Genomic DNA, 11,576 nt, shown 5'->3' with positions numbered 1-11,576 from the left:
CACCCCTACAAAATTGTCATTGGGTTTATTAAGAGGTATTTTAAAAAATAATAATAATAATAATACATATACCTCAACCTTATTATTGTCACAATTTATAGTACACCTCGCCATAGGAATGAGACATAACATTTAATCAAATCAATTGGTGTACTTTAGTCAACAAACAACTTTGTTGTTACCCATTGAACTTCATTCCATGGGATCGCCATTCATATGGAGATGGGTGTCCATTGTTGCAACTAATTTATGGGCTTTAGTCCCATTCCCCTCGACGACTCAAGTACTTGTTGACGCGTCAACCCTTTGGTAAGCGGATCTGCAATATTTCTTTCTGACCTGACAAAGTCAAGAGAAATAATACCATTAGTAATTAAGTTTCTAATAGATTTATGTCTCACTCTGAGATGCCTTCTTTTTTCATTAAAGTTTTTGCTAGAAACTTTAGATATGGCAGCTTGACTATCATAATGCATTGAAATAGGAGGTATGGGTTTATTTAACAATGGTAAATCATATAGAAATTTTTTAATAAACTCTGCCTCAATAGTAGCAGTATCTAAAGCAATAATCTCTACTTCCATGGTAGATCGTGAAATAATAGATTGTTTAGCAGATTTCCATGATACTGCACCTCCACCCAAAGTAAAAACATAACCAGTGGTTGACTTTGTTTCATCAGAATCAGAAATCCAATTTGCATCACTATATCCTTCAATAGCAGCAGGAAATTTTGTATAATGAATTCATAATTAATGGTTCCTTTCAAATATTTAAACACCCGTTCTAATGCAGTCCAATGAGAATGATCAGGATTATGTGTATATTTCCCTAATCTACCAACTGCATATGCAATATCAGGTCTAGAGAAATTTGTCAAATGTAATAAGGAACCAATAATTTGAGAATATTTATGAGAAGAAATGCCTTCACCTAAATTTTTCTTTAGTTCAATAGATGGGTCAAAAGGCGTTAAAACATGTTTCACATCAGAATAATTAAATTTCTTCAATAATTTCTCAACATAATGAGACTGCATTAACATAATATCACCATCTTTTTGTAAAATCTTAATACCCAAAATAACATCTATAGGACCAAGGTCTTTCATATCAAAATTACTAGACAACATATGTTTCACATCATTTATAACATCTATGTTGCTACCAAATATTAATATGTCATCTACATACAAGCATAAAATAGCATAAACACCATCATCATATTGTTTTACATACACACATTTATCACTATTATTAATATGAAAACCATATGAAATAATAACTTCATCAAATTTTTCATGCCATTGCTTTGGTGCTTGTTTTAAACCATATAAAGACTTAACAAGTTTACACACTTTATTTTCTTTCCCTGACTCAATAAAGCCCTCAGGTTGTTTCATATATATTTCCTCTTCCAAATCACCATTTAAAAATGCAGTTTTAACATCCATTTGATGATTTTGTAAATTAAAAATGCAAGCAAGAGCAATCAAAACTCTAATGGTAGTGATTTTTGAAACAGGTGAATATGTATCAAAGAAATCTACACCTTCTACTTGTTGGCAACCAATAACAACAAGTCTTGCCTTAAATTTATCTACAGACCCATCAGTCCTTAATTTTTTCCTAAAAATCCATTTACATCCAATACTTCTACAACCAGGAGGAAGATTAGTTAAAAACCAAGTTTTATTTTCTTTAAGTGAATTCATTTCATTATTAATAGCTTCTTTCCAAAAAGGAGCATCAATAGATCTCATTGCTTCACCAAAAGTTTTAGGATCATCTTCAAGCATAAAAGAATAAAAGTCAGGTCCAAAATCTTTAGCTTTTCTTTTTCTTTTACTCTTTCTTGGCTCATTTTGAATACTTTTATTACCATTTTCACTTGAAGGAAAAACAGAACTAAAACCATCACAAATAACATTACCACCAGAAGGCAAACCAAAAGTAGAAGTATCATAAATAGTTTTAGTCATTTTATTTTTTAAAGGAAAAACATTTTCAAAGAAAATTACATCTCTAGATTCCATAATAGTATTATTAGAGATTTCATTCACTTCAGAATTAATAACCAAAAATCTATAAGTGGTGCTATGCAGAGAGTAACCAATAAAAACACAATCAATTGTTTTAATTCCTAATTTTCTTTTCTTATTAGGTGGTATATTAACCTTTGCAAGACACCCCCACACTTTAAAATATTTTAGTAAAGGTTCTCTTTGCTTCCATAACTCATAAGGAGTTTTATCACAATCTTTATAAGGAATTATATTGAGAATATAACAAACTGAATATAAAGCTTCACCCCACATATTTTTTGGCAAACCAGAACTTGTAAGCATAACATTCACCATATCAAGCAAAGTTCTAGTTTTTCTTCCAGCTACACCATTAGATTGAGGACTATAGGGAGGTGTTGTTTCATGAATAATACCACGAGTTTCACAAAAAGCATTAATTTCTAAAGATGTATATTCACCCCCTCTATCAGAACGAAGAATTTTAATTATTCTTTCTAATTGATTTTCTACCTCAAATTTATATAATTTGAATTTTTCAAAAAATTCATGTTTGTGGTTTATTAAATACACATAACAATATTTGGAGAAATCATCAATAAAAGTAATAAAATATCTTTTACCACCACGTGTTAAAACATCATTACTATCACATACATCACTATGTATCAATTCAAGTAGATTAGTTTTCTTTTTCATGCATGTATGGAAACCTTTTCTTGGTTGCTTTGATTGAACACATATTTCACATTTTTTTCTTCAAATCAATAGAATATTTAGGAATAAGATTAAGAGACATCATTCTTCTAATAGAATTTAAATTTATATGGCCTACTCTAGCATGCCACATATCACAACTTTCAACATTGGTAATAGTCAATGAAGAACTATCATATATTTTATTAGAAGAAAAAGGCATAAGACTTAATTTAAACAAACCATCACAAATATATCCTTTACCAATAAAAACACCATGTTTAGTAATAACAACTCTATTGGACTCAAAAACAACTTTGTAACCTTGCTGTACTAACAAAGAAGTACTTATGAGATTTTTTCTAATTTCAGAAACATGAAAGACTCCATTTAAAATAAGATAATTTCTAGAAGACAGCTCTAATTTCACTTGACCCACTCCTAGAACATGTTCAATGCTCCCATTTCCCATATTCACGGTACGTGTGCTTGTTTCCTGATATAGAGAAAATAATTTTTTATCAGCACACACATGAACATTAGCACCAGAGTTTATAAACCAATCGTTAGAGTTAAAAACATAATTTAACTCAGGGCTAGTGACATGGTACCTTTCAGATGGGAAATTAGAGGCAACACCCATAGTAATAGTATTAGCTTCAGGTTTGGAATTAGACATAGGTTGGCGACGACGCTGAATGTAAGACCCGTGAAAATTAATTAATTAAATATTTAATTAATTAATAAATGCGGGTAGAAAGCGTCTTTATGGCATTAACTATTGTTTAATGTGACGTGGAAAAGTGCTAGCTCATGTGGTTGAGAGTACTTTAATTGTGTGAGAGAACTTGGGTTCGAGTCCTATGTATGCTAATTACGTGTAGTTGTTTTATTATTGATTTTAAAGATATGTATGAGTATGTGATTGGTATTGTAAACTTATGTTGATTTGTGTGTATCACCAAATGGGATTTGGTATAGTGGTTGTGTTTTGGCCTCCACTTATGAGTGGAAGGTCATGGGTTCAAACCTTGGTGGGCAAAGAATAAGCTTTATTTTTGCTAACTAATAGTTGTGGTATGAATGTTAAGGGGTAAAGAAAAGCCTAGCAGGGGTAGCCAAGGGGTTTGGAAAATTACCAAATAATTAACATTGAAGAGGAATTAAAACCCACAAAGCCCAAAACTCGTTTTATTTTTAAAAAACCTCTTAAAGGCACCTATAAAAGCCAAAACTTAGGAAAAGGGAAAGGTTTTGGGCATTGTGGTGGACTGTTTGAGAGTGTGAGAAGAGTTGTGGGTGTGCAAGGGCTAGACCAAGAGGGAGAGTGCGAATCAAGGATTTCCTCATCTCAATTTTTGATCACTAATTCCAGGTTAGGGGTGCTGAGATTTCGTGTACATCAATATTGCTGAGGTTTCTGCGTTTTGTTCTTAAATTGGATTTCTGTGTGGTGTGAATTGGTTTGATATGCACTGAAATTGAGAAATTGTGAATGGGTTGTGGGGTGAAAAGTCTTGTTGGTATGAAATAAGAACCTGATGGGGGTTTTGGTATTGTAATTTTGATGTGAGGTCAAATCCTGTATTTTGGACATTCCAACATGTTTACATGGCGTTTTATGAATTGGTTGATGACTTAGAACGAATGAAAAGGGATTGAGTGTAAATTGACATTGTTTTGGTGTCTTTGGTGTATGGGCAGTGGCGAAACTCTGCAAGATTCACCCAAGCGACTCCTTCTGGCCTACGCGAGAGTTGTAGGAGTCCATTACGCGTTCAGAGTCGAGCAGTTTGCTCAGATGACCAAAGTGGGGTTTGGGTGAAACACGTTCTCGCTTAGGCGAGATTGGCTCGCCTAAGCGAGATCACGATGAAATTTGTACCATTTTGAGCACGATATCTCGCCCAGGCGAGAGGTTTGGAGTCTTGAGCGACTGACACTCTCGCCTAGGCGAGAGTGGCTCGCCTAAGCGAGTCCATGAAGTGTGATCTTGTGTATTTGGTTGGATACTCGTCTAGGCGAGGTTTGTGAGATGTTTTGGGCGAATGTGTGGCTCGCCCAAGCGAGAGGATCATGCCTAAACGAGAATACATGGTGAGGTTGTTGTCTTAAGCTCGCTCAAGCGAGGTAAATTAGCCTAAGCAAGGCTGAGGGCTTAGCTTGGACGAGGGTCCCTAGCTTAAGCGAGTTTATGTGAAATTCCATGTTTGTGTGTTCTTGTGTGTATGATTTGGCTAATTTATCTTAGGTATAGGATGTTTATGCATGTGGTGTGATGTTTGGGCTTAAAGGACTAAGTCCATTAGGGGTTTGGGATGTGCTCGGTGGTTGGACACATGATGGGCATGGAACTGGTTGAGTTCCCTTCGGCTACTAATGGGCGAGGAGTCCTTAGTATGGTGATTGCATGTGTCGGGCACACGATAGGCAAGGAATTGTGATGTTCCCGTCGGCTACTATTGGGCGAGGAGTCCATCGTATGATGATTGCATGCGTGCCAGGGTCCAAGTTATGAGACTTGGATGTTTATACTACAAGCGAGGAGTCTGTAGGGCAGGACTATGAGCGGGATAGGCTCATAGGGTTGAACCACGAATGAGTTAGTTTCGTGGGAGCACAGGGAAGTCCCAAGACCTAGTTCATGCATATGACTCATGAAGGACTATGAGGTCATGGTTGGGTGATTTGGAAATTATGAGTTTGGTACTTCGTTGTTTTGGGTTGGGAAACATGTTTATTTCATATATTTGTTTATATTTTATTGTGCGTAGCTCACCCTATCTGTGTGTGTGGTGATGATCGGATATCTTGTTATCCGGGAGCAGATTGTAACATCCCTAAGGAATGTTACTTATTTTAAATAAATAAGTTTTCCAATTAAAATAAATACCACGTTAATTATAACCATTTCCCAAAAACGCGAAAAATTTAAAACCATAATTAGTACCATACATAATCCGAATATACCATAGCATTATTTACAAATGATATTAAAATTTATAATAGAAAATATTTGCATCAAAAATAAACAGTAGAGTTTCTTTCAAAATCTCAAGTGGCCCCTGCTCTCCGTCTCTAAGCAGCTCCCGGCTCACCTGTCACATCATCTGCTCCCGGATAACAAATTATCCAATCATCGCCATACACACACAGATAGGGTGAGCTATGCATAATGAAACATAAACAGATATATGTGAAATAAATATGCTTCCCCACCCAAAACAATATAAGTACAAACTCAAAATTTCCAAATCACCCAACCATGACCTCATAGTCCTTCATGAGTCATATGCATGAACTAGGTCTTAGGACTTCCTTGTGCTCCCACGAAACTAACTCATTCGTGGTCCAACCCTATGAGCCTATCTCGCTCATAGTCCTGCCCTACAGACTCCTCGTCTGTAGTAAAACATCCAAGTCTCATACTTGGACCCTGGCATGCACGCAATCACCATACTATGGACTCCTCGCCCAATAGTAGCCGACGGGAACATCACAGTTCCTTGCCCATCATGCGCCCGACACATGCAATCACCATACCAAGGACTCCTCGCCCATTGGTAGCCGACGGGAACTCAACCGATTCCATGCCCATCATGTCTCCAATCACCGAGCACATCCCAGACCCCTATTGGACTTAATCCTTCAAGCCCAAACATTACACCACATGCATATACAATCTATCCTTATGGTAAACAACCAAAACACACTCACAAACACATAGAAATACAATAGTTCACATAAACTCGCTTAGACTAGGAACCCCTCGCCCAAGCTAAGCCCTCTGCTTCGCTTAGGCTAGTTCGCCTCGCCTGGGCGAGCTTTAGACAATCCCAATTACAAGTTATCTCGCTTAGGCGAGATTCCCTCGCCTGAGCGAGTTGCACCATCGCTCAAAGCAACAACGTCCCCTCGCCTAGACGAGGAACCACTTAACCACGTCATTTCACATCGCAACCCCGCTCAGGCGAATATCCCTCGCCTGAGCGAGACAGAGTCGCTCAAAACACCAATTCTTCTTGCCTGGGCGAGATATCACACTCAAAAGCGCTCAAGTTTCCTCGCGACCTTGCTTAGGCGAGCTGTCCCTCGCCTGAGCGAGACTCAGTCGCTCAACACCAAACCAAAGTCGCCTAGGCAAGCAACGCGACCCCAAACCAGACGTGAGGTTCTGCAACTCTCGCCTAGACGACATAGACTCGCTTGGGCGAGACTTGCAGAGTTCCCTCACTGTCACACACGGATTTTACCCAAAACAATGTCAAATCATACCCAAAAACATACCACAAAACATGCAATCGATACCAATGTAATTGTAATGTCAATTAGCACCCAGAACCATACTTTTCACACAAAATTGACAACCACATTCGAAATACAATCCCCAATAACCTGAAAGGTCAAAATCCTCCTCCTATAACATATTACCCACACATGATCATGCATCCAAACTCAAATACCCCAAATTCCCATTCACAATACATCAGGTACGAATTTTTCCCAATTAAACAGGACCCAATTGGAACTCAAATTCATAACACAGAACAAATTTTTGACATACACAAAGTACAACTCCCCTGACCTGGATTATTGGATTAAATTTTGAGAAGATTCGCACTCTCCCTCTTGGTTCAGCCCTTGCACACTCACAACTCTTCTCACACTCTCCAATTCGTGCTTCTCACTACAATAGTCCACCACAATTGCCAAAACCCTTCCCTTTGCCTAATTTTTGGCTTTTATAGTTGCCTTTAAAATGGGTTATAAAAATAAAACGGGATTGGCTTTAGTGTGGGCTTAATGGCTATTCAAGTCCCCTAGTGAGTGATTTTTCAGCACCTACTGGTTACCCTTCTGCTAGGTTTTCTTTACCCCTTCACATTCATGCCACATCTAAAAAGTAGCAAAAATAAAGCTTATACTTTACCCACCAAGGTTTGAACCCATAACCTTCCACTCATAAGGCCATAGCACAACCACTATACCAAATCCCATTTGGTGATACCCTCCAATCAAAAACAACTTACATCATCAATCCCATACTCATACATTTATAAAAAAGGTAATAATAAAATAGCCACACATAACTGACATACATAGGACTCAAACCCAAGTCCTCTCACACAACCAAAGTACTCTCAACCACATGAACTAGTACTTTTCCACATCACATTAAACCACAATTAATGCCATAAAGGCGCCTCCTACCCGTATTTATTAATTAATTAATTATTTAATTAATTAATTTTTCCCGGGTCTTACAAAAATGATGTGACAGGTGGGCCAGGAGACGCATAGACTCGGAGCGGGGGCTAGCTTGGGATTTTTGTATATATATATATGTAATATTTTAGTTTTGAGATAATTATGTAATCATTTCAGGAGCCATTGAATTTTATTTCAGTTTTATGAGTATGGACTCCTAGTTTATGACAGTGATATTAAAGTTTTAAATTTCTCGTGTTTTTAGAAAATGGTTTTAATAAATGCGTTCTTTATTTTATCTTGGATTTTATTTATTAAATTTTCATAATATTCCTTAGGGATGTTACACTGAAAGCAATTTTTTGCTAGATGATTAGTTCGCCCACAAACAAAACAAAACATCTCATTCCCCATATTTTTATCTTTATTTTTATTGTTGTTATAAGAAAAGTTGTTCTTTGGTTTAGAGAAAGAAGGTTTTTTCGTAAACTTATTTTTATTAAAACCATGTCTTTTGAATTGTTTAGGATTAGGCTTGTAAGAGTTCTCAGATTTATTAGAGTTCTCAACAAAAAAGGCTTTAGACTGAGAATTTTGAACAGAATTTTGAGAAAAACGATGTTTTTCCTCAATACGAAGACACACAAGAAAATCATCAAAAGAGAAATTTGCGGGCTTATGTTTTAATCTTCGAGCACAATCAGACCAAGAAGGAGGCAACTTAGAGATCAAAAGAGCCATAAGCATAATGTCTGGTAAAATAATATTTTTTAATTTCATGTCATAGACAATATTTTCAAACTCATGAATTTGATCAGAAATGAGTTTATTATCAACCATTTGAAATTCAATAACTTTTTCACAAGAATATCTAGATAAAACTTTTTCTGCAGATCCATATTTAAGTTCAAGTGCTTCCCATAACTCAATAGCAGTTTTGGTGTGGCAAAATATTTTATACATATTATCAGACAAAGCACTTAAAATATGTCCATGACATAAAATATCTTTATCAGAAGTATCAGAAGAAGAAGAATCACTTAATATGATAGAAGAATCAGTAGCTTTAGAAATCACAGAAAATAATCCTATTTCAGTGAGCCAAAACCTCATCTGTTATTGCCAACAAAAAAAATTTTCACCTGTAAACTTTTCAGGCTTACTTGAGAGTGACTTAATCATATCCATGGCAAACATAATAAGGAAAAAAAATTTATATATATTTTTTATAATTAAATTTTCTCTCTAAGAATGTTAGAAAAAAATAATGATAAACCACAAACAATATAGAAATATGGATAAAAGAGATGATCAAGTCAAATTGTTCTTATAACAAACAATAACAATATAAAGATAATGTAAATATGTAAATGAGATAAGGATAGAGTAAGCCTAGGTTGAGGCACGCTGAGCGCTATCCTTAGAGAGAAAACGCCCCCACTGCACAGGGCAATACTCAATATTATGCGCTCCTCCCCCAAGATACAACAACCCGTCAGATCGATCGAGTGCATCGAAGGATCTCTGAACCTTATGAACACCACTGTTTTTAAGAGATAATATAGAGAAGGAAAAGAAAATCACTTTTGAGAGGAAGAACTCTAGTGTTTGTTGTGTGTCTATTCCTTATGAAACTAGGTGGTATTTATAGGTGAGAAAAGGAGACACAAGAGTAAATGGCCATCAAACTGATTTAAACAAAAAATAATTTCAAATCAATGAAAAGAATAAAAACTGTTTATACATAAATAGAATTTAACTCTGGAATTAACATTGTATTAAAACCCCAGTAACAACAATATTTTATTTTAATTTTTTTTTAAATTATATTAATATTTCTAACAGAATGGTGTTCATTGAAGATGAAACACAAACAAAGAGAATAAAATTCTCAAACTCCCATTTGAATAGCCAGTCTGACTTAGCAATAGTACACATATGTCAGCATGGATGAAATAAAATGTGAATACACAGTGCAAAGCATGGTAGATGAACAACACCTATATAGAGGTAATTAGCACTGTTCCAAACCCAAAGGATTCCAACCACTTTTAGTAGTCACCAACATTAATACCATAAAAATCTTCAAAATGCACCCTTAAGTAAAACAAATGGAACCGGAGGAAACACAACAAATCCTAAAACAATATTACATGAGGCCCTTGGTAAGGTTCTCCAGCTCCTAGCTTGAATATCAAGCTTCAATGGTCTAGCCAATAGACAAATTGGGACAATAATTAAAGTCCCAATTTCTGCACTAGCAAAGTTAATGAATTAGAGACAAGACGGTGAATGTTGTTGATATAGTTACAGAATTTAAGCTAGCCCACTTGTTTTTCCCAAGTTGAGATGCAGATGCTTTGAAAATTGGACAACCCAAGATCAAGTATAAAATTGGCAAGCTAAAAACTGATAGAAAACCCCACGATACATAGTTCATCGTTAGGGTGGTATTGGGTACTTGACTTAGGAAAAATGGGAGTAAGGAGACAATAACATGTTAGGTTTACACAAGGGTTTTACTAGAGAGATACAACACCAATGAAACTTGAGCCCAACCACATAAGACATTGACACCACTCTCAAACCAAAACCTTAAGGCAATGGGTTTATGAGTCTTTATCCTTATATAATGCTCAACTTTCTCATTTATAGCCAATGTGGTTGATATGCTTGAGACTCAAGTTAATGAACCAACTGAGGTAACTCCTCCTAAACCACCTGTAGAGCCTCTTTTGAGAAGATCTGCTAGAGAAAGACATCCATCACAAAAATATTCCCATCATGAGTTTGTGTTGTTGACTAATGGCGAAGAGCCTAGAAGTTATGAAGAAGCTATGTTGCATGAAGAGATGAAATCATTGCATGAGAATCATAATTTTGAATTGGTGAAACTATATTTTCACCCGTGGTTAAAATGTCTTCAATCAGAGTTGAACTTGGCTTGGCAACAAGTTTAAATTTAGAAATTGACCAACTTGATGTGAAAATAGCCTTCTTTCACGGTGACTTGGAGGAAGTGATTTATATGGTACAATTTGAAGGTTTTGCAATCAAAGGTAAAGAAAATTTTGTTTGTAGATTGAGAAAGAGTTTGTATGGGCTCAAACAAGCTCCAAGGTAATGATATAGAAAATTTGATTCCTTCATGATGGATCACGAGTATGATAAAACTTCTTCTGATCATTGTGTTTTTGTGAAGAAATTTCCTGGTGGAAAATATATTATTCTCTTGCTCTATGTTGATGACATGTTGATTGTTGGTCATGATAAAAATGACATTCAAAGTTTTAAAAGAGAGTTGAGCAAGTCATTTGCAATGAAGGATTTGGTTCCTACAAAACAAATCCTTGGCATGAAAATTGTTCGTGATAGGAAGAATGGAAAATTGTGGCTATCCCAGCAAAAATATATTGAAAAGGTATTAGATAGATTTAATGTGAAAAATTCTAAGCCTCTTAGCACTCCACTTGCAGGTCACTTTAGGTTGAGCTCAAAGGATTGTCCTATAAATGAGTATGAGAAAGAAGAAATGCAGAAGATTCCATATTCATTTCCAGTTGGTAGCTTGATGTATGTCATGGTGTGTACAAGGCCAAACATTGCTCATGATTTTGGTGTTGTGAGTCATTTTCTTGCTAATCCTAGA

General features: G+C 35.8%; 1 pseudogene; it reads right to left on the bottom strand.

Annotated features, from left to right (window-relative positions):
• Positions 1-242: 242 nt before the first annotated feature.
• Positions 243-9,124, bottom strand: LOC146886860 (uncharacterized; annotated as a pseudogene).
• Between the last annotated feature and the right edge of the window lie 2,452 nt (positions 9,125-11,576).

The sequence above is a fragment of the Vigna unguiculata genome, chromosome 4 (assembly GCF_037176805.1).
Source record: "Vigna unguiculata cultivar grain cowpea cultivar isolate G323 ecotype 2 chromosome 4, ASM3717680v1, whole genome shotgun sequence".
In the NCBI taxonomy this organism is placed as follows: Eukaryota; Viridiplantae; Streptophyta; class Magnoliopsida; order Fabales; family Fabaceae; genus Vigna; species Vigna unguiculata.
The sequence above is the reverse complement of the archived record's forward strand: the minus strand, read 5'-3'. Positions and strand labels throughout refer to the sequence as shown.